The sequence below is a fragment of the Equus asinus genome, chromosome 21 (genome assembly GCF_041296235.1).
Source record: "Equus asinus isolate D_3611 breed Donkey chromosome 21, EquAss-T2T_v2, whole genome shotgun sequence".
NCBI lineage: Eukaryota > Metazoa > Chordata > Mammalia > Perissodactyla > Equidae > Equus > Equus asinus.
Window position 1 is genome coordinate 62,999,247 of NC_091810.1, and position 24,332 is coordinate 63,023,578.

Genomic DNA, 24,332 nt, shown 5'->3' on the forward strand with positions numbered 1-24,332 from the left:
TGGTGAACACACACTCTGTGGATAATAACTATTAGTGGAATTGCTGGGTCATATGGTAACTCTATATATGACTCTTTGAGGAACAGCCAAACTACTTCCAGAGTAGTTGTACCATTTTGCATTCCCATCAGCAGTGTATAAGAGATCCAATTTCTCTGCACTCTCTCCAACACTTGTCATTATTGGTCTTTTTAATTAGTTGTCACAGTGGATGTGAAGTGGTATCTCATTGTGGCTTTGATTTGAATTTCCTAATGATTAATGATGTTGAACATCTTTTTGTGTGTTAATTGGCCATTGTCTATCTTCTTTGGAGAAATATTTATTCAAATTCTTTTGTCAGGGCCAGCCCTGTGGCTGAGTGGTTAGGTTCATGCGCTCCGCTTCGGCGGCCCAGGGTTTTGCTGGTTCAGATCCTGGGCATGGACATGGCACCGTTCATCAGGCCATGCTGAAGCAGCATCCCATGTACCTCAACTAGAAGGACCCATAACTAAAAATATACAACTATGTACTGGGGGGCTTTGGGAAGAAGAATGAAAAAATAAAATCTCTTTTAAAAAAAAGCGTTAATGTTACGAGTACACACACATACACACAAAAATAGCACATAGCGTAGAAAATAAAATTTATTTCAAAAAATCCTTTTGTCATTTTTCAATTACGTTCTTTTTCTTTTTATTACTGAGCTGCTTGTTTTCTTTACATATTGAGTGCAGGCACCTTACCAGATATATGGTTTGCAAATACTTTCTTTCACTCTGTGGGTTATCTTTTCACTTTCTTTTTTATTGATTTTTTTTCTTATTGAGGTAATATTGGTTTATAACATTATATAAATTTCAGGTGTACATTATTATATTCCAGTTTCTGTGTGGATTACATCATGTTCACCATCCAAAGACTAACTACCATCCATCACTATATATGTGAGCCCTGTCGCCCCTTTCACCCTCCTCCCTTCCCCCTTCCCCTCTGATAACCACCAATCTAATCTCCGTATGTGTTTGTTTCTCGTTGTTTTTATCTTCTTATGAGTGAGATCATATGGTATTTGACTTTCTCCCTCTGACTTATTTCACTTAGCATAATACCCTAAGGTCCATCCATGTTGTCACAAATGGCAAGATTTTATCTTTTTTTATGGCTGAGTAGTATTCCATTGTGTATATACACCACATCTTCTTTATCCATTCATCCACTGATGGACATTTAGGTTGTTTCCAAGTCTTGGCTATCATGAATAATGCTGCAATGAACATAGGGATGCAGATATCTTTATGCACTCAAATTTTCAGGCTCTTTGGATAAATACCCAGCAGTGGAATAACTGGATCATATGGTAGTTCTATTCTTAGTTTTTTTGAGGAATCTCCATACTGTTTTCCATAGTGGCTGCACAAGTTTACATTCCCACCAGCAGTGAATGAGGGTTCCCCTTTCTCCACATCCTCTCCAACACTTATTTCTTGTCTTGTCTTAATTATAGCCATTCTGATGGGCGTGAGGTGATATCTCATTGTGGTTTTGATTTGCATTTCCCTAATAATTAGTGATGTTGAACATCTTTTCATGTCCCCGGTGGCCATCTGTATATCTTCTTTGGAAAAATGTCTGTCATATATTTTGCAATGGGTATCCTTTTCAAATACGAAAAGCCAGAATCAATCTTATTCTCTCACATTGACATAAATAACATGAATAATAGAACTCTTAATAGATGAACTATTGAATGTTTACTTTGTGATACACACTCTGCTGAGCATACATCTACCATTTCCATTTCACTCCTCCCAATAACTCTGTGAGGTAGGTTGTTTCAACTTCCATGTGTTGATGGGAAAATTGAGATATAAACATACTAGTAGCCATGCCAACATCATAAAGCTGTTAAGTGGTGGAGCCTAGATTAATACCCAATGCCTAAGCTCTGAACTATCTTTTCATATCACATCTGGCTAAGAGGAGTCAGCCCATGTCATTTCAAGGTATAACACAGGTCCACAAAGAACCCCAACCTCTCCTAAAAACAAGTACTGATACATGCAAGAACTTGGGTGGGTTGCAAACTAATTATGCTAAATGAAAAATGCCAGTCTCAAAAGGTTACAAACTGTATGATTCCATTTTTATAACATTCTCAAAATGACAAAATTATAGAGATTGGGAACAGATTAGTGGATGCCAGGTGTCAGGTGCAAGGCTTTATCTGGTAGGCAGTCCTTAGGAAAACTCCACGAGATGGTCAACTCCCATCTCCTTGTCTTCTTTTGAGCTCCTGATGGTTTTCTTCCTACCCAAAGCCCAGTCTTTTTTCTTCCCAGCACACTACTACAGCTCCTTCTCAGGGCTTAATCCCGACAATTCTTCCTTCCATCCACTGAGGACAGGAGGCACCAGCTAATTTTCTCTTCGCACCCAAAGGACTACATATAAGCTAATACAATTTTTCTCAAACTCTGAAGAACGAAATATGCATTATTTTCTAATTAGGAGCAAATGTATCAGTGTAACGTCAAGAAGAGGCCAAAGAGTTCATCAAAGAGCAAATCCATTCACTGCAAAGGGGATCGATGGTTGACGAGTGGCCTTAGTCCTCCCGGCCCCCTCCGAGACTCTTCCTTGTCAGGTGAGGCCTGGACCCCGGTGGCCTCATCCCACCCCTCAGCCCGCCCTCCTGTCACAGTTACAGACTCACTGAGAGGAGGAAATGGCCCACGACCGTAGGTCAGGGGGCATTGCTATGCCCTGAGGGGGATTTTTCGGGGGGATGAGGGCCAGTCACCCCACATTCTGCCCCCACCCGGGCGGCTCCCCTCCTTCCAGCGCCCAGAGGCAGGTGAGAGCCACTGCCCGGGTCCCAGAGCCTCCTCCTCCCCACGGCTCCGCAGTCACGTTACCTCTCAGCACACACCGAGCCTGAAAACAAACATGGCGGTGGGCAGTTAACACTGCCCCAGCAACGATGCTGCCCTTAAAAGCGTGTCTGAGCACGCGCTTCTCACAGCCAATCAGAGGCAAGGGTGGACGTCTCTGAGTGGCTTGCCTGGAGGCGCGAGTCTCGCAACCCATCAGAGCCAAATAAGCTCCGAAGCGTCAGCCCTGGGGGTGTGTCCTTTGGTACAACCTCACGGTCCATCAGGGCCAAGGCCGCTGGTGGTCCTGATGTGTCTTGTGGCCAGTCAAGGTCGAGAAAGGGAGGCGTGTCTTGGGGGTTCGCCTGGGGCAGAAGGCGCGGGAACATCAGAGGTCTCACCGTTGCGCTCTGTCAGGGCTCAGTGCTGTGACTAATAGGAGGCTCAGAACTACAGAACATCCGAGCCTGAACTCGCACTGTTCCCTCTGCCATAAACGCCCTTCTCGCTTTCCTTCCCAGTCGACTCCAGTTCGTACTTCAAAGCCCAACTCAGTGCCACCTTCTGCTTTAAGCTTCCTCCAACCTGGGAAAACTAACATCATGCTGTCTGGCCCTAGTCATCCTGCGTTGAGACCACGCTACTTTTGTCCCTCGCCCTGCAGACTAGGAGCTTGTCACACCGCCAGGAAGTGGAGGCAAAATTGCACAATAACGACTTGCAATAGCTTTGGGGTCAGAGGCTGAGCTTCACTCACAGGCAGGTTCCACCGCTTCCATGTTGTGTGGCCTCATGGAAGGGAATTCACCCGTTTGAGATGCACTTTCTCATCTGCAAAAGGGAAGAAGATGAAAAAGCCTCCATTTGGGTTGGACAGATTGAACTGTAAGTAGAGGGGCAGTAAAGCCAGTGCAGGATCTTGTCATTTCCCTAACCTCCTGAAGAATGGGAGGAGTTCAGGGACTGAGGAGTGGCAGGGGATTGTAGCACCTTCTGTTGCCTAAAGGCTTCTTTGGGAATAGCCATTTCCAGATTTGGGGCAGCTTAAGATGGCATTGGCCAAACTAGGCCTGGCAGATGGAAGACGCAGGAAGGGTTCTTTGCATGGAGAAAATGGCTCTAGTAAGGGGGTGATGTCCCCATACCATGATGGTTCTAGCTAGAACGAGGGCTCTTCTCCAGGTGGAGATGGACAAGAAGACTCCCTCAGACTTTATTCCAGACTCAGAACCTGTGACTGAGAAGGGAGCAAGTTCTGCAGCATTTTCCTCTCTGGGCCCAAGCCTCCTTGTCTCTAAAATGAGAGGACTGGGCTGGACATCTCTGGGCAGACAACGGGGTTAGTGTGGACAGCTAACCTTAGAAAAAAGCCCAACCCTCCCAAGCGCTGCCACTGTGCATCCTTGACCTCGTGGCCTTTCACCAGGAACACCTAATCCCACCCAACCCCTATGTTGTCTACCATTTCTCTCAGTGTTTCCTTTACTTTCAATATACTAAATACTAAATACCAAAATCTAGCTGTCCCCTCAGGGCCCTGATTTTTATCTAACCTTCTCAGGAACTGTTCTTTCTTAAATCCTGGTTCTAAAGGATTTGGAGGAGAAAAAAGATGGCCTCCCTGCAGCTCATTTCCCCTTCCCAGTCGTGTCTCTGTCCTCCTCCTTCAAACCCTCTCTCCTCCGAAATGCAGGCCATCAGACTCCGCCACATCTGTGCTGCAGTCATATCTACTCACAGTCTGCCAATTCCTTCATTCACTGAGGACTTTTCGCCTGGCTCACAGCCTTACTTTCTGTTACATGACTCTTCATCCAGGCTTTCAGCCATGACCCCTGATGTTGGCTCTAGTACCCTGGACCCAGAACTTCAACCTCATTTTCAACAATCCTTTCTGCATCTCACCTGGTCATTGTCAACTTCGCTACCTCCCACTTGTCCATTTCAAGCTTCCTACTCTCCAAAAACCACATAATGTTTTCCTAACACTCTCGTCTTAATAGCTCTTCTCCAATAATCTCTTCATCCCTTTGAGGCCTCCAGTTGATTGATTCGCCACTCTTGCTGCCCCAAAATCCCTTTGTGTCTTTGCCTTTCTTCCACCTAGCTTAGAAGCTTTGGCCTCATCACTGTAACAGCTCTACTTCAAAAATTGTTAACTCCCTATCCTCTCTCTTCCTAAATCATCTTACCTGGAGCACCCCAACCCTAGTAAATTCAACTCTTTACTCATTTGTCACTGGAATCTGAGCAGCTTAATGTGGTAGGAGAAGAAAAAACGTTGTAGACTGATCTCACATCTAGTTTCTAACCATGAATCTTAGGTGGGCCCTTGCCATTATCTGGCAATCTTACTAGATTTCTTCAGTCAATGTACTCCTCCATTCTCTGAAACACAATTTCATACCTCATTTCACATCAAAATTCCAGCATTCCTCCTGTTTCAGCTTTTAACCATTTCTAGATTCACTGGGAGTTAGAATAGAACCATTTCACTTTCCAAATCTTCCAACCTACTTGCACTGCATCCATATCATGTCCTGTTAAAATGCATGGTTCTCCTCTGCTCTTCCTAAGGTCGACAACTGCTCAGTCTCTCTTCTCTGCTAGTTCATCCCCATGTTTAAAAAACAAGTCTTGGGGGCTGGCCCGGTGGTGTAGTGGTTAAGTTCATGGGTTCTGCTTTGGCAGCCTTGGGTTCGCCAGTTTGGATCCCAGGCATGGACCTGTGCACTGCTTATCAAGCCATGCTGTGGCAGGCGTCCCATGTATAAAATAGAGGAAGATTGGCACAGATGTTAGCTTAGGGCCAGTCTTCCTCAACAAAAAGAGGAAGATTGGCAGCAGATGTTAGCTCAGGGCTAATCTTCCTCAAAAAAAAAACGTCTTCCTTGACCCCATGTTCCACTTCCACTACAGCCAGTTTCTCTGCTTTCCTTTATAGCAAAATTCTTCAAAGGAGTTGTCTGTGCTATGGTCCTCGCCTCCTGTTCTCTTTATCCAATCCAGTCTGGCTTTTATCTCCACAACTCTATGGATTCTGTTCTTGTATAAATCACCAATGACCACCATTTTCTCAATACAAAATCAATTTTCAAATAAGAACATGCTAAGCAAAATCGGAAAACACAGTGAAATCTTAGCTGATGGAAAGAGTGAAAGAAAAATTTTTGCTAAGTGTTCCATCAAACACACTAAAATCATGCAACATTAATATCTGCCTAACAAAGTGGCAAATATTCTTAAAACATGAAAATTCACTCACTGTGATAAAGAAGGTATAGGCAAACTGGCCCTCATACACTTGTGAGAGACCTAGTTCAGCCTATTGATAGGGAAATTTGAGAATATGTACTAAAATCCAGAAGCATTTACCATTTGACCGAAAATTCTACTTCAAAGTAATTTTTCTTTTGGAATGAATCAGAGTTAATCTTAAGATTAATGTAAAGGAAAGTCATGGCAGCATTATCGAAACAGTGAAAAGTTGTTAAATAATATGAAGACCAGGCCAAATAATATGAGAGTGAATCAATTAATTATGGAACACCCACAGCATAATATTTTACAGTCTTTAAGCTGCTGATTTGGAAGGCTATTAAAAACGAGAACATTCCCCCAGGCATGATAAGGTAATGAGTATATTCTTATATTATATATATATATAGTGTGTGTGTGATTCTAATTTTGTATCATATTTATCTATATACAAAACTTGAACTCATTATTTATTATTTTATATATTATATACATTTACCTATTTTATGTGGAAACGGTGATGGTAATCTCCTTGTGAATTATAGCTGTTTTTTCTTCTTTATAACTTCTTTTTAGATGTTCTTAGATATCTGAAAATTTCAATGATGATACTAAATGTCACTCTGAGCTCCACGTGCCTACTCTTGTTTCTCGGGATCTCTTGGTCTTTCCTTTCACTGTCAGGTTCTTTGAATAGGAGGCCCTGCTCACTGTCCTCACTTTGTGCACCTCCACGCACTCCTCATGCCCTGGCTGCTTCCTCACTCTTGTCCTAATATTGCTCCTGTTAAGGAGGGCCACAGTCTCCTAATTTTCAAATCAAATTGCCACCTCTAGGTTCTTATCTTCCTTGCAGCCAAGGTATTTTACACTATTTTCCATTATTTAATTCTCCCAAATCTGTACTCCTTTGTTTTCCAGGGCACTGATCTCTCCTGGTTTTCCTCCTACCCAGTGTTTGCTTCTTCAACCAGCCCATTAAAGTGGGTCCATTCATGCTTCTCTTTTCTCATGTTGCACACATTACCTGATTTTTTTTTCTTCTTCTTCTTCTTCCTCTCCTCAGAGCCCCTCAGTACACAGTTGTATATATTAGTTGTAGGTCCTTCTGGCTGTGCTATGTGGGACGCCGCCTTAGCATGGCCTGATGAGCTGTGCCATGTCCCTGTGCAGGATCTGGACCAGTGAAACCCTGGACCGCCAAAGCAGAGTGCACGAACTTAACCACTCGGCCTCGGGGAGGCCCCTGAATTTTTAACTCCAATGGAAGATTTACCATGAAGCTCATAAAGTTCACCTTTATGGCCTCTCACTTCCATGGGCTCCTTTGCAGGCTCTGGGAGAGACCCTAGTGTTAAAAGACAATTTTTTTTTAAAAGAAAGGTAAAATTATGACTCATGCAGATATAAAATAAACGTGTGTTAACGATTTTATTGTAAGTATAATGAGGGAACCAGGCAGATGTTTATAACCAGTTCAAAGGAAAAAACAAAGAACAGACACATTTATAGATCAGAAATATTGAAATGAATTTGCAAATGGAGACAAAGCTGGTTTTTCCCAAGGAGAAGAAGGCTGTCCTTCCACTGGGCAGAATTCATTTGCATTTCTACCGTATGGAAATTATTTTGCATTGCTATCACTTATTTACAATTTTGAGTTATTAAAAAGCTCCCATAGAATTAGAATCAGATAATGCAGAAGATGTGTTATAGATAATAAGTAGTTTTCCATGAAGCACAGGTTTTTCTCTATGGTACACCAATGTGCTAACACGTAACACAGTTTTATGTTTAATAAGACAGACAAAAGTCAAATAGCTTGACTGTAATTGGCTAAGACTGTTCTCTTCCCACTGGGAGTTTACACATACTTCTCATGCCAGAGGCTCAGGGGTGGCCACTGACATTTTAGGGGACCCAGCTAAGGGGAAATTGAGCTGGGAATACACTTAGATTGGATTTAGCAGGATATATTTATGTGGTCCCTAATCGCTTCTGAGTATGATTAAGTCACTGCTAATAGGAATGGCTTCTAGCAATAGTCCTACTGCCCGCTGTGCCTATGTACCTAACATGAAGCAATGGTATAGGGCCCAACCTGAAATCCAGAATGATCCATGGCAGCATCAACAATCAATGAGGCATTGAGTGTCACCAACGTAAATAATATTTTAGATTATTTACTGGATCCTCAGACCTTCCGCCTCAAATGACAGAAGTGTGAAACAGGTTTTCTCATATCGACAACATTCTTAAAGATTTGGAAGACACTCCTTATAAGGAGCTGTGGTGCTGAAAGAAATTTTTCTAAACTATCAATAATAAAGAAAAAGTTTTGATCAACCATGCTAGAAGGAAGATTGAATTAACTGTCTATTCTCTCCATAGAAAACATTTTAAAAATCGTTGTCACATGAGGAAGGAATCAGAGTATATGCAGCAGAAAATATAGGGGAGAAACTTTTATAAATATGTTGTAGACAATACATATTATATATTATTTTTGAGAATTTTGTGATGTTTGTGCTATTTTTCAAATTTATAATTTATTATGATTTCCGTTATCATGCTAAAGGAATATTTCTTTTTAACCTCCTTTTGCAGTTGTAATTTTGTACTTTTTCTCTTAAAGAGGGCCCCCACATTGAATAAGCTTCAGACCCACAAACCTAGATCCAACCCTGACTTCCAATTGGAGTCGTACAGCATGTAGCTTTTTCAGACTGGCTTCTTTCACTTAACATATGCACTTAGGGCTTCTCCATGTCATTTTGTGGCTTAATAGCTCATTTCTTTTTATTGCCGAGTAAAATTCCATTGTCTGGATGTAGCACAGTTTATGTATCCATTCACCTATTGAAGGACTTCTTGGTTGCTTCCAAGTTTTGACAGTTATTAAAAAGGCTGCTGTGGGCCAGCCTTGGTGACCTAGTGGTTAAGTCCAGCGAGCTCTGCTCTGGGGGCCTGGGTTTGGTTCCCAGGTGCAGACCTACACCACTTGTCTGTCAGTGGCCATGCTGTGTCAGCCGCTGACATACACAAAAAGGAAGATTGACGCTGGATATTAGCTCAGGGCGAATCTTCCTCAGCAAAAAAAAAAAAAAAAAAAAAAGCCTGGTGTAAACATTCCCATGCAGTTTTTTGTATGGACATAACTTTTCAACTCTTTTGGGTAAATACCAAGGAGCAGGATTGCTGGATCGTATGGTAAGAGTATGTTTAGTTTTGTAAGAAACTGCCAAACTGTCTTCCAAAGTGACTGCACCATTTTGCAGTCCCACCAGCAATGAATGAGAGTTCTCGTTGCTTTACATCCTTGCCAGCATTTGACACTGTCAGTGTTTTGGATTTTAATCATTTTAATAGGTGTGTAGTGGTATCTCATTGTTGTTTTAATTTGCATTTCCCTAATGACATCTGATGGTGAGTATATTTTCCTATGCTTGTTTGCCATCTGTATATCTGCTTTGGTGACTGGATGACCACAATGTACTGACTGTCAACTCCAGGACTCTAGGAGTCTATTTTCATCCCTCAAGTGACCAGTGAGTGGGCCCTTGTGAACTGTGATGCAGCCACCAGGGGTCAGTGGTGAAATGGGTCCCCAGTCTATCAAACCAACGCCCTCCTTAAAAGATGCCTTTGGTATCTGAGCAAATTACAAAGCTACTACTGGCGAAGTGGTTGTCCCATTACCAACACCGAGAGTGGGACAAGACTTTTTCCTAACACAGGGAGCTGCCATCGTGACACTGACTTCCATTCACCAAGGGTTTAGACACTCAAGAAAGTCCTTTCTATCTGTTATTTTCTTTATTTCTCACTGTGATCCTACATAGCAGCTGTCATTCTTCCCATTTTATAGGTGAGGAAACTGAGATGGAGAGAGGTGAAACAGCCTGCCCAAGATCACACGGCTAGAAAGTGGTGACGCCAGGATTGTGAAACCAAGTGCAGGACAGACCCTCTCCTTCCCCTTCTTACTGATGCAATCGCTGTGCTGCAGAACCAATGGCAACACTGGACACCCAGCTTGTGGCCACTTTTAGGGCATTTCCCACACACTACACTGTTCAAGCCCCACCATAGTCCTGTGAAATAAGGCAGGGTGGGTTTGGTGACTCGCCCAAAGTCTCTTGGTTTGCTCAGAAGTAGCAAATCCAGGAGAACTTGAGAATGGGGAGGGGAGATGATTTTCAGGGAAGTCAAGAAGGTCCAGTGTCCTGGCATGGAGTAGATGAGAAACGTGAGCCCAAAGTACAGACAGCTTCACTTGGTGAGGAGGCAGCAGGGTCTGAAAGCTGGGATTTCTAGGCCAGGGCCCACAGAGGTCTCTCCTGAGGGCTGGAGAACAAAATCGGGGAGAGGGGCGAGAGAAGCTCTCCCTTGATTCACCAGGACCAAAATATAGAAAGGTCTTGAGCACAGGCTGGAATCAGACCCTCCTGGGTTTGGGTTCATCTCTGACCTAGGGCAAGTTACTGAACCTCTGAATGAGGCAGAATCTTCCCGTTCCTCTTCCACCTCCAATTCCACCCGTCAATAAGCCTTCCAGATCCCCGCTCATCTGTCTTCCCCTCAGGTTTTCTTAGTTTGAGCTCTTCCCACCTATTCCCAGTCTCTCCTCTGGGCCTGTCTCCTGCTTCTCATCCCTCACCCTGGCCTCCTGCACCTGCCATGGAACCAGTCTCCAAACTCTCGGCCATCCTTGCTCTCTTACCATCCCACCTACCAAAGCCAAGCCACTGAGCTGAGCTCCAAGGCCCGTCTCCCCTCTCTCAGCACCCATTTGTCCCGCAGGAATCTGGCCCACAGCGAGCTGATTCCTCCCCACCTGCACCTCCCTCCAGAAAGGAGCTCATCCCACCCCCATTCTTTGCATCAACCGCTCCCCCTCTTCCAGAATCTCTCCCAATCCAGACCCATCTCTCTTTTACAACCCCAGCCCTGGGTTTTGAGAGTCACAGTCCTGGGCTTGGATTGTCTCTGCCTGTGGCCAGCAGTGGCAACTTATCTTTAAAGATGGATATGAAGAGAAAAATGAGAAAATTACGTGAAAGTTACTTTTTAAATGGTATGATACAAATATAAACTGCTATATTAATATTTACTGTTATATACACTCCTTCCAGAAACTCATAGAACAGCAAACTCCCCCTCCTCAAGGGATGGCTTCCTGATAACCCCACCTCTCTCTTGTGCTTCTGGCCTGCTTGCCATCCACGGTTCCCCAAGCAGAAATTTGTTTGGTGGCATGGAAATCTCAGAACGATTGGAGTCAGCTGGAGCTAAGGTAGAATTCCATCTGTCTCTTATTAACTCCGTATCCTTTAGCAGATTCCTTACTGCTCTGATTTCTTACCTTAAAATAAGCACGTTATTGCTTTATTTGGTTGCTGTGATACTTAAGAAAATACTTGTAAGGTGCTTGACAACAGGAGTTTTCTTCCTTAAGTCTCTGGATGACGAGGTCTTCACTGGTGGTGACAGTGAAGTTCGCTAAGCACAGAGAACCAGAGTGCCTGGATGTTTATGACCCTCTTAGTCAATGACTGACTGATGCAGGGGAGAAATACCCCAGCCTCCTCACCCCAGGGTAGAAATACCCCAGCTTCCTTGCTCCTCTTTAGGACATCTTTGAGTGCGTGCTATAGTATCTTCAGTGCTCTCCTTTTGTGCGATTAAGTCAAAGTTATCCACTGTGGTACACCCTTGCTTGGCCTCCTTCCCTTCTTACGTCTCTAATCCTCTTCCGGTTTTCCTTGGGAATACTTCCTGACAAAACACTTTCACAGAAATCCTCATTTTGCGAACTGCTTCTGGGGAACCTGGATCAAACCTAAGAAAGGCTCATAACATCTACCTCAGGCTGCTGAGGATAAGAGCTTACGTAAGACAGCAGAGAGCCTGGCGCACAGTAGGTGATCAACAACATGGCTGAGCTGAGGAAGCACCAACAAAGAGACAGCGGTGCCAGCACTGAGGAGGGGACACACCAGCTATGCCAGGAAATGGGAAAGGGATCTCAGAGAACGTGGAAGAAGAATAGTAGTGTCTGCTACACATCCTGATGACACAGGTGAAGAAACGGACTCGGGCTCTGTGTCCTTTGCCCAAGTCCCCTCAGCTGGGGAGTAACTGGGATTCAAACCCAGGTCTGCAGTGTGGTGATAGAAGGAAGAAATGGCACTGGGAAGGTGAGGCCGGGAGACTAAAGAGAGCAGAGAGCGAAGAAGTTGTGGTAATCTAAAGGGAGAGTGGAAATAAAGAGGAATGGGGTCATTTCAGGAGAAGAAATGGCACGATCTAGTGAGAGCCTGGAAGCAGGGAAGGCGGTGCGTGAGCTCCGTGAGGGCAGGGAGTCCTGTCCGTCTTGTTCACTGCAGTATCCCAAGCACCTTGAACAGTGCCTGGCTCCTATACAGAGGCACTCAAGAAATATTTGTTCTAGAGCAGATGACGCATAGAGTGGAGGGATGGCAGATAAAACAAAAAACGTAATTAGTTGAAATTTATATTGCTTACAAAATTCCAAATACCTTACATAGATTTGTTCATTCATTTTTCAAACACATATTGAGTGTTTTTTCCATGCCGGATAATGTTGAGGCCCTGGGAATACAGCGGTAAATGAGCTCAACAGAGGGGGAGGGGATAAAAAAATGAAAAATAAGTCAATAAACAAGATGATTTCAGGTATTGATAAATGCTAGTGAAAAATGAGAAAGAAAAATATCCAACAAATATTTGAATATTTGACTATTGAATGAATAAATAAAATGGCATTGCCAAAGCCTCCGGTCTGGGAATATAATACTGGTGGTACCCTTGGCAGACATGAGGAGGTTGCTCAGGGAAGCCACTGAGCAGAGAAGAGAGAAGAAGCGTCCAGTTTTACAGCACGTTAAGTTTGGTGGTGGCAGAGATTCCCGGAGAATTGACAAATAGGAAAATGAACTTTCAGGTTCATAGTCATACATATACTCATGTATGTATGATACATGCATATCTGGCATGATCAAGAATAAAAATATTTAAAGCAGAAAAGAAAAGAACCCAAAGAAGTAAGGAGTGGCTCTTCAAAATGGGAGGGTGCTACTTGGCCTGTGTCCCAACTGGGCAAACTGCCCCACCCACAAAAGGCCATACTGGGCCATTTCTCTGTCTCCAACACTATTTCCTGCTCCTCCGAGGTGGGCTTCTGCCTGTATCTTGGTCTGCCTTGATTTAGGAAAATGTCCTGGAGGGAGATCTTTTCAGGAGAGGTTTTGTTGTTATGTGGAAGGTGTAGCAATAACAAGGGGCGCTGGAATCACGACGGAGCCTGTTTTTCAGGGATTCTGCTGGAATTGGCTGGGAACGTCAACATGCTGGCACCTGCCCAGCCCTCCTTGCATGAGGGGTGTGGGACAGTGTGTTCTGGGTGGGTCCCTCACCTTTTCTCTCCTCATTCCCATCACAGACCTTGTCTGTGGGCACATTCCTAAACTTAGTTCCCAAACCTGATGAGATCTCAGTCCAGATTAGAGGCTGTATTCCAGTCATTACCCCACCCTACCCCCCATTATTAAGCACTCATCCCAGTGCCAGCCCCTCACAGATAACCAGTGATTCATCTGGCAGAAAGGTGGTCCAGGCTGCTGTTGAAATCTCATGCAGTAGGGTTTATCCCTGCCCAAAACACGGTGTAAAAAGTTAAAAGTTTCAGATTCAGTTTAACTCAGTCCAGAGAAAGTACTCTGTCTTTAGCCTTTTGTAGCAAGGATAGTACACATTACTAGAAATAGAACTCTAGATCACCATTTTAAAACATGTTGGGAATGCTTGACTGTAAAAGTTGCCAAGATAAGCCTCAATCACTAAAATCAAAGTTGACATCTTTTGAGTAAAACACCAGGAAATTACCCCACCCAAGAAAACAAAGTTGTCAGGCCGCCTGTCCTAGCAGGCCCCTAAAGGGTTTGTTGAGCAGAAAGTACATTTGCATCACAGAACCCACCAGGCAAAAGTGTGTGAACACCTGGCCAAAACCATGTATCCATATGACTTTGGACTAAAAAGATCATGTTCACATTTGTCAGTGTTGCAGGAGGTCTTCGCTCCCAAACCCAGCTCCAGACTCCATACATCTACTTCCTCCCCACTAAAGGGCTGCCCTCCCAACCTCCTCATTTCTCCCAGGAGTGCCTTTATTCTGGCACGAGGCTAGGCATGGAGGATCAAGAGTAAGGGTAAGTCATAACCCTGCCTTAGGAAAAAAAAAAATCTGCAGTCCTTTTGGGGGAAAAAAAGATCGACACTGGAAACGGCGTTAGGAAATTTCAAACAATGGAAATTTCATTAGAAGGAATGAGCCAACACACCTCCAATCCTTTTGCAGACGGGAACATGGTCCCAGCTTGTATGTGGAACTGCTGGAGGTCAGCCACCTCTTCTTAGTCCTCAAATGGACTTTGTTTATGTCCATGAACATAGTTCACTTCCCATGCCATCCAAAATCACTCCTCACTCTGAATGCATAAAGTGTTTGTGTTGAGGAGCGGGCACTATGAAGGAATATGGAAAATCCATAATGAGAAAATAAAGCTCATAAAATTTATACATAAAAGGACAGCAGTACTTTTTTATATGAGGCAGAACTACTGAGAAGGTCCATCTGTGGAAGCAGCATAGAGAAGGCCTCTGGGAAATAGCAATTCAATGAACATATAAAATTAAGCTTGAAGAAAGATAATTTTATTTGATGGTTCTTTTAAATCAAGAAAATAGCATATTTAAAAAATTACTTTATTAGCTTCTATAATAAAGAAGTTTGACTTTTTATAATTAATGTCATGGCATTTTGTGAATTTTAGGGGGAGAAAATGATTGATGCTGAGAAGTGAGGCAATGAGGAGAGGCCACCTTCCTGAGTTGCACAGGCCAAGCCAGAGGCTGTCTCATACCTGGACACTGGAATCTCTACTTCAGCTACTGGGGATCCTGGCATCTCGCCCTGTGTTGTTGTTATATTTATTTGGGGCAGTGCATTATAAAGGAATGAAATCTAGACTTTTTTTCTTTCCTTATCTGTAATAAGATTTTACTAATTTTTTTTGTTGTTCAGTATGCAAGCACCTTGAATAATTTGTATACAATTCTTAACATAAGCATGAACTTGTAATGCCATGTAAATAGAATTCTTCTCTAACCAAGTTATTCTAACCACTTTCCCAATTAAAATTTAGAGGCAATTTTCCCATAAATGAAGATTTCAAGTTGAAATTTCAGATGAAATTAAGATTTCAAGTTCCAGTACATTAAAATATTGATAAGTTTTTGCGTCTTTTATGGAGAATTTCAGGATTTAATGACATAGCCAATAAGAAAGTTAATAGGGAAAATAGGGCTACCCAATATCTTAGAGAATGTAATAGGTTCACAATTAATTATGGGCAGAGGAAGACCAAGGGTTTTATTTAGGAATACATTATACTTAAAATAAAAATAATATTCGAACAAATAGATTATGGAAAGGAAAAATAGTAACTTTATAGACACCATCTTTTTTTGTTTTTTGAGGAAGATTGGCATGGATGTTAGCTCAGCGCCAATCTTCCTCTATTTCATGTAGAACGCCTGCCACAGCATGGCTTGATAAGCAGGTATAGGTCCACACCCAGGAACTGAACCGGCGAACTCTAGGCTGCCAAAACAGAATGTGTGAACTTAACTGTTGCTCCACCAGGCCAACCCCTATAGACACCATCTTAATCAAGTGATCAAGGTTAGTGATAAGTCATGTTGATAACGTGTGCCTTCTATTAGCAATGAGAAGCAACAATAGTAATGGCAATGAAAAGATTACATCACCTCTGGGGTAATCTTCCCCCAAACTCCAAAACACGTCTAATCATGAGAAAACATCAGACAAATCCAAATTGGGGAAATACCTGACCAAGACTCCTCTGAAGTACCAAGGTCATGAAAAACTGATAAAATGCCACAGATTGAAGCAGATTAAGGAGAAATGATGACTAATAATAAAACTAATCTCAAGACAGAAAAAGTACATTAGTGGGTAAACTGGTAAAATCCAAAAAGAGTCTGTAGTTCAGGGGCCGGCCCCGTGGCCAAGTGGTTAAGTTCACACACTCCACTTTGGCAGCCCAGGGTTTCACTGGTTCAGACCCTGGGCGCGGACATGGCACTGCTCATCAAGCCATGCTGAGGCAGCGTCCCACATGCCAGAACCAGAAGTACCCAGAACTAAAATAATGCAGCTATGTACTGGGGGGATTTGGGGAGAAAAAGCCAAAAAAAAAGTTTTTTTAAACTAAAAAAATAAATTTAAAAAAAGAGTCTGTAGTTTAGTTAACAGTATTGTACCAACGTTAATTTCTTACTTGTGATAAACATGTTCACCTCAGCAGAGCTGGGTGAAGGGTATACAGGAACTCTCTGTACAATCTTTGCAACGTTTCTGTAAATCTAAAATTATTTCAAAATAAAAAGTTAAAAAATGGAGGAAGGAACAAGACAGGGAGGAAAAAAGCAAAGAGAAGGAGAGAAACACTGTTGGTAGAGTTGTAAAACTGTGCAACCACTATAGAAAAAAATATAGTTGTTCCTGAAAAAAATTAAAAATAGAATTACCATATGAACAAACAATCTTATTTCTGTGTATATATCCAAAGAATTCAAAGCAAGATCTAAAAGAGATATTTGCACATTCATGTTCATTGCAGAATTATTCACAATAGCCAAGAGGTAGAAGCAACCAAAATGTCCATCAATGGATAAATGGGTAAAGGAAATGTGGTATGTACATACAATGGAATATTATGCAGCCATTAAAAAGAAAGAAATGCTGGCACGGTGTACAAGGATGAACCTGAGGACATTGTGGTAAGTGAAATAAGCCAATCACAAAAGGACAAATACTGTATGATTCCACTCACACGAAGTATCTTAAGTAGTCAAAAATCATAGAAACAAAAAGTAGAAAAGTGATCACCAAGGGCTGAGGGATGGGAAAGGAGGAATTAGTGTTTAATGTGTATAAAGTTTCAGTTTTGCAAGATGAAAAAGTTCTATAGATTGTTTGCACAATAATGTGAATATACTTAACACTACTAAACTATACACTTAAAAATGTATAAGATGGTAAATTTAATGTTATGTGCTTTTTGCCACAATGAAAAAAATAACAGATTAAAATTTCAAAAATTGTAAAGTACAAAACCAAAATTAAGAATTCAACAGATAAGTTTAAGAGCAGATCAGGCACAACTGAAGAAAGATTTTGTGAACTGGAAGATAGGTTTTAAAAAGCCAAGAATGAAGCTCAGAAGGACAAAGTTTGGAAATACAGAAGTGAAGGTAAGAGAGAGAGGTCTAGAATACATTCAACAAGAGTCCCAGAGACAGAAGAGAGAATAAGGAAGAAGCAATATTTGAAAAGACACTGACTGAAAAATGTCCAAAATTAATGAAATATGTCAAGCTATAAATATCAGGCAGCATAAAAATAAATACTTATGTAAAACCATCATACTAAAACTAGTAAAAAGCAAAGACAAAAAGATCATACAAGGGACAGAGGGCACTAAAAACACAGAGATTACTCTCAAAAGAGCCATGCTGAAACCGACAAATGACTTCTCAGCAGAAGCAATGAAAGTCTGAAGAAAATATGTTTTCAAAATGCTGAAAGATTGTGGTGATGGTTGCACAACATTGTGAATGTATTTAATGTCACTGAATAAGGACATTAAAATGATTAAAATGGTAAATTTTATGTGAGATATATTTTACCACAATAAAAAATTAATTTAAGAAAGGCTAGGAAGCCAGCCTCGTGGCTGAGTAGTTAAGTTCGTGCGCTGCAATTCTGCAGCCCAGGGCTTTGCCGGTTCGGATCCTGGGCACGGACCTAGCACCGCTCATCAGGCCATGCTGAGGTGGTGTCCCACATAGCAGAACCAGAAGGACCTACAACTAGAATATACAACTATGTACTGGGGGGCTTTGAGGAGAAGAAGAAAGAAAAAAAAGAAGATTGGCAACAGATGTTAGCTCAGGTGCCAATCTTTAAAAAAAAAAAAGAAAGGCTGAATGAAAGAAAATAGCTTCCAGGTTAGAATTATATTTCCAATAAAAATATCCTACCAGATTAAAGGTAAAATACAGGCATTTTCAGACAAGCAAAAGTGAGACTTTATCATTAAAGAACTCGTGCTAATGAAAATAATAACAAAGGATATTCTTCAGGCAGAAAGGAAATGATCCCAAATGACACCTTGAAGTTGCCAAGAAGGAATGAAGATAAATATGTAGATTGATCTAAATAGATAATAACTGCCTAAAACAATAATAATAATGCCTGTGGGTTCTAAAAATATAGAGAGTACTAAAATATATTTCAACAAAGACATATAAGTCAAAGAAGAAGGTTGACTAATGAGGTTAGCATTCTAAGGTCCTTGCATTGATGACAAAAGTGTAAAAGTCCCAATTAACGTTGGACTTTTTAAAAAAAGGTTTTATTTGAAAGTAATTTAAAATTTATAGAAAAGTTGAAGGAATAATACAAAGAATTCCAGTATTCCATTTATCCAGATTCTCCAGTTAACATTTTGCCATATTTGCTTTATCATTCTCTCTTCTCTCTTCTTTCTCTTCCTTCAACCCTCACTTTCTATATATCTACATATATATTCTTTTTTCTGATTCATTTCAGAGTAGGTTGTATTAATCACATTCCTTTAAATCTGAATAGAAAGATATTATCTTACATAATCAGTATACACTTATCAAATTTAGTAAATTTAAAACTGACAACATTTTAATCTACAGAGCATTTTCCAATTTTGTCCATTGTTCCTATGGTGTTCTTTTCTTTTTTTTTTTAGATTTTTAAAAAATTTTATTGCAGTAAAATATACATAACACAACATTCACCATCTTCACCACTTTTGAGTGCACAGTTCGGTGGCATTAAGTGCATTCACGTGGTTGTGCAACCTTCACCATCACCCATATCCAGGACTTTCCATCTTCCCAAACTGAAACTCTGTCCCCATTGACACGGACCCCCTCCCCGTCCCCCAGGCCCTGGCAGCCCCTCCTCCTTCCCATCTCCCTCAGCTTCACTGCTCCAGGGACCCGACATGAGTGGAATCCTGCAGGAAGGGTCCTTCTGTGGCTGGTGTCTTCCCCTCGGTGGCGTGTCCTCCAGGCTCCTCTGGGTCGTAGTATGTCCGTGCCATTTTGAAGGAGAGTGGGTATCCTGCTCAGGCCAGGCAGGTCGACGTGGCAGGCCTCACCTAGCGATGGGGGGCCGGGGGAAAGCCCAGGGAGACCCCAAGAGCGGAGGGTTTGCTGGAAGAGGCGCGGGGGCAGGGAGGCGGCAGCCGTAACTACAGTCCAGCAGCAAATTGATGTCTCCAGGCAGCCGGCCGGCCAAGAGGATTTTTGTTTTGTTTTGTTTTGTTTTTAAGGTTATGAACGTTAACATCCTTGTGAAATTACAGTTGTACATCATTATTAGTCATGTTGTAGGTACACCACTTCACCCCTAGTGCCCTACCCCCACCCCCCTTTCCCCTGGCAACCACCGATCAGTTCTCTTTGTCCATATGTTAACTACCACCTATGAGCAGAGTCATACAGAGTTCGTCTTTCTCTGTCTGGCTTATTTCACTCAACAAAATACCCTCAAGGTCTATCCATGTTGTTGTGAATGGGACGACTTTGTCCTTTTTTATGGCTGAGTAGTATTCCATTGTATATATATACCACATCTTCTTTATCCAATCATCAGTTGCTGGGCACTGATGTTGGTTCCATGACTTGGCTATTGTGAATAATGCTGCGATGAACATAGGGGTGCATGGAACTTTTGGAATTGCTGATTTCAGGTTCTTAAGATAGATACCCAGTAGTGGGATGGCTGGGTCATAAGGTATTTCTATTCTTAACTTTTTGAGGAATCTCCATACTGTTTTCCATAGTGGCTGCACCAGTTTGCATTCCCACCAACAGTCTATGAGGGTTCCCTTTTCTCCAAAGCCTCTCCAACATTTGTCACTCTTGGTTTTGGATATTTTTGCCATTCTAACAGGTGTAAGGTGATATCTTAGTGTAGTTTTGATTTGCATTTCCCTGATGATTAGTGATGATGAGCATCTTTTCATGTGTCTATTGGCCATCCGTATATCTTCTTTGGAGAAATGTCTGTTCATGTCCCCTGCCCATTTTGTAATTGGGTTGTTTGATTTTTTATTGTTGAGTTGTGTGAGTTCTTCATAAATTATGGAGATTAACCCTTTGTCGGATAAATAACTTGTGAATATTTTTTCCCAATTAGTGGGCTGTTTTTTTGTTTCAATCCTGTTTTCCCTGCCTTGAAGAAGCTCTTTAGTCTGATGAAGTCTCATTTGTTTATTCTTTCTATTTTTTCCCTCATGTGAGGGGTTATGGTGTCCTAAAAGATTCTTTTGAAGCTGATGTCAAAGAGTGTATTGCCGGTATTCTCTTCTAGAAGACTTATTGTTTCAGGCCTAATCTTCAGGTCTTTGATCCATTTTGAGTTTATTTTAGTAAATGGTGAAAAAGAATGGTTGATTTTCATTCTTTTACATGTGGCTGTCCAGTTTTCCAAGCACCATTTGTTGAAGAGACTTTCTTTCCTCCATTGTAGGCCCTCAGCTCCTTTGTCAAAGATTAGCTGTCCATACATGTGTGGTTTTATTTCTGGGCTTTCAATTCTGTTCCATTGATCTGTGCATCTGTTTTTGTACCAGTACCATGCTGTTTTGATTACTGTGGCTTTGTAGTATGTTTTGAAGTCAGGGATTGTGGTGCCTCCAGCTTTGTTCTTCTTTCTCAGGATTGCTTTAGCAATTCGGGGTCTTTTGTTGCCCCATATGACTTTTAGGATTCTTTGTTCAATTTCTGTAAAGAATGACGTTGGAATTCTGCTTGGGATAGCATTGAATCTGTAGATTGCTTTAGGTAGTATGGACATTTTAACTATGTTTATTCTTCCAATCCATGTGCATGGAATGTCTTTCCATCTCTTTATGTCGTCGTCGATTTCTTTCAAGAAGGTCTTGTAGTTTTCATTGTATAGATCTTTCACTTCCTTGGTTAAATTTATCCCAAGGTATTTTATTCTTTTTGTTGCGATCGTGAATGGGATTGAGTTCTTGAGATCTTTTTCTGTTAGTTCATTGTTAGTGTATAGAAATGCTACTGATTTATGTATGTTGATTTTATACCCTGCAACTTTGCTGTAGTTGTTGATTGTTTCTAATAGTTTTTCTATGGTTTCTTTGGGGTTTTCTATATATAAGATCATGTCATCTGCAAACAGCGAGAGTTTTACTTCTTCGTTGCCTATTTGGATTCCTTTTATTTCTTTTTCCTGCCGAATTGCTCTGGCCAAAACCTCCAGTACTATGTTGAATAGGAGTGGTGAAAGTGGGCACCCTTGTCTTGTTCCTGTTCTGAGAGGGATGGGTTTCAGTTTTTGTCCATTGAGTATCATGTTGGCTGTGGGTTTGTCATATATGGCCTTTATTATGTTGAGGTACTTTCCTTCTATACCTATTTTATTGAAGGTTTTTATCATAAATGTATGTTGGATCTTGTCGAATGCTTTCTCTGCATCTATTGAGATGATCATGTGGTTTTTGTTTCTCGTTTTGTTAATGTAGTGAATCACATTGATTGACTTGCGGATGTTGAACCATCCCTGTGTCCCTGGTATAAATCCCACTTGATCATGGTGTATAATCTTTTTGATGTATTGCTGTATTCAGTTTGCCAAAATTTTGTTGAGGATTTTTGCATCTATGTTCATCAGTGATATTGGCCTGTAGTTTTCCTTCTTTGTGTTGCCCTTGTCAGGTTTGGGGATCAGGGTGATATTGGCTTCATAGAATGTATTAGGGAGTGCTCCATCTTCCTCTATTTTCTGGAACAGTTTGAGAAGGATAGGTATTAAATCTTCTTTGAATGTTTGGTAGAATTCTCCAGAGAAGCCGTCTGGTCCTGGACTCTTATTTTTGGGGAGGTTTTTGATTACTGTTTCTATTTCTTTACTTGTGATTGGTCTATTCAGATTCTCTATTTCTTCCTGATTCAGTTTGGGTAGGTTGTATGAGTCTAGGAATTTATCCATTTCTTCTAGGTTGTTCAATTTGTTGGCATATAGTTTTTCATAGTATTCTCTTATGATCCCTTGTATTTCTTCAGTATCTGTTGTGATTTCTCCGCTCTCATTTCTAATTTTATTTATTTGAGACTTCTCTCTTTTTTTTTAGTGAGTCTGGCTAAGAGTTTGTCGATTTTGTTAATTTTTTCAAAGAACCAACTCTTTGTTTCATTGATCCTTTCTACTGTCTTTTTTGTTTCAATATCATTTATTTCTGCTCTAATTTTTATTATTTCCCTCCTTGTACTGACTTTGGGCTTTGTTTGTTCTTCTTTTTCTAATTCCGTTAGGTGTTGTTTGAGGTTGTTTATGTAAGATTTTTCTTGCTTATTGAGGTGAGCCTGTATTGCAATGGATTTCCCTCTTAGGACTGCCTTTGCTGCGTCCCAAATAATTTGGTACGGTGTGTTTTCATTTTCATTTGTCTCCAGATAATATTTGATGTCTTCTTTAATTTCTTCAATAATCCATTGTTTGTTCAGTAGCATGTTGTTTAGTCTCCACATTTTTGGCCCTTTCCCAGCTCCATTCTTGTAGTTGATTTCTAGTTTCATAGCATTATGATCAGAAAAGATGCTTGATATATTTTGACCCTCTTGAACTTATTGATGCTTGCTTTGTTTCCCAAGATATGGTCTATCCTTGAGAATGTTCCATGCGCGCTTGAGAAGAATGTGTAACCTGCTGTTTTTGGATGAAGTGTCCTATATATATCTATTAGGTCCATCTGATCTAATTTTTCATTTAATTCTATAATTTCCTTGTTGATTTTCTGTCTGGATGATCTGTCCATTGGTGTTAATGGGGTGTTGGGGTCCCCTACTGTTATTGTGTTGCTGTTGATGTCTCCTTTTAGTTTTGTTAATAGTTTCTTTACAAATTTTGGTGCTCCTGTGTTAGGTGTGTATATATTTATAAGTGTTATGTCATCTTGGTGGAGCGTCCCTTTTATCATTATATACTGCCCCTCTTTGTCTTTCTTTATCTGTTTTTCTTTGCAGTCTACTTTGTCTGATATAAGTATGGCAACACCTGCTTTCTTTTGTTCATTATTAGCTTGGAGTATTGTCTTCCATCCCTTCACTTTGAGTCTGTGTTTGTCTTTGGGGCTGAGGTGTGTTTCCTGGAGGCAGCATATTGTTGGATCTTGTTCTTTGATCCATCCTGCCACTCTGTGCCTTTTGATTGGAGAGTTCAATCCATTCATGTTTAGAGTGATTATTGAAACGTGGGGGCCTACTGTTTCCATTTTATCACTTGTTTTCCAGTTCTTTTGCATTTTGTCCTGTTGGAGAGCTGTTACTTTGTGTTATTGTCCTTCTGCTTATCTCCTTTGTTCTGGATTTTGTAACCCCTTTCCTTTTTTTGATTTTTCAGGAATGAGGTTCTTCCTGAGCATATCTTGAAGAGGAGGTTTTGTGGCGATGAACTCCCTTAACTTTTGTTTATCTGGGAAAGTTTTTATTTCTCCATCGTATTTGAAGGATATTTTTGCTGGGTAGAGTATTTCTTGGCTGCTGGTTTTTGTCCTTCAGAGTTTTGAATATTTCATTCCAATCTCTTCTAGCCTGTAGGGTCTCTCCTGAGAAATCTGCTGATAGCCTTATGGGGTTTCCTTTGTAAGTTATTTTCTTCTGCCTGGCTGCCCTTAGTATTTTCTCTTTGTCATTGACTTTTGCTAGTTTCACTACTATATGCCTTGGGGTTGGTCTTCTTGCGTTAGTAAAGTTTGGAGATCTATTGTCTTCTGTCACATGAAGTTCCATCTCTCTTCCAAAGTTTGGAAAGTTCTCAGCTATTATTTCTTTGAACAGGGCTTCTGCCCCCTTCTCCTTCTCTTCTCCCTCTGGTATACCTATAATCCTTATGTTGCATCTCCTAATTGAGTCGGATAACTCTTGGAGAGTTTCTTCATTTCTTTTTAGTCTTAGTTCTCGCTCCTCCTCTGTCTGCAGCATTTCTATATTCCTATCCTCCAAATTGCTAATTCTGTCCTCCATATTATCGACCCTACT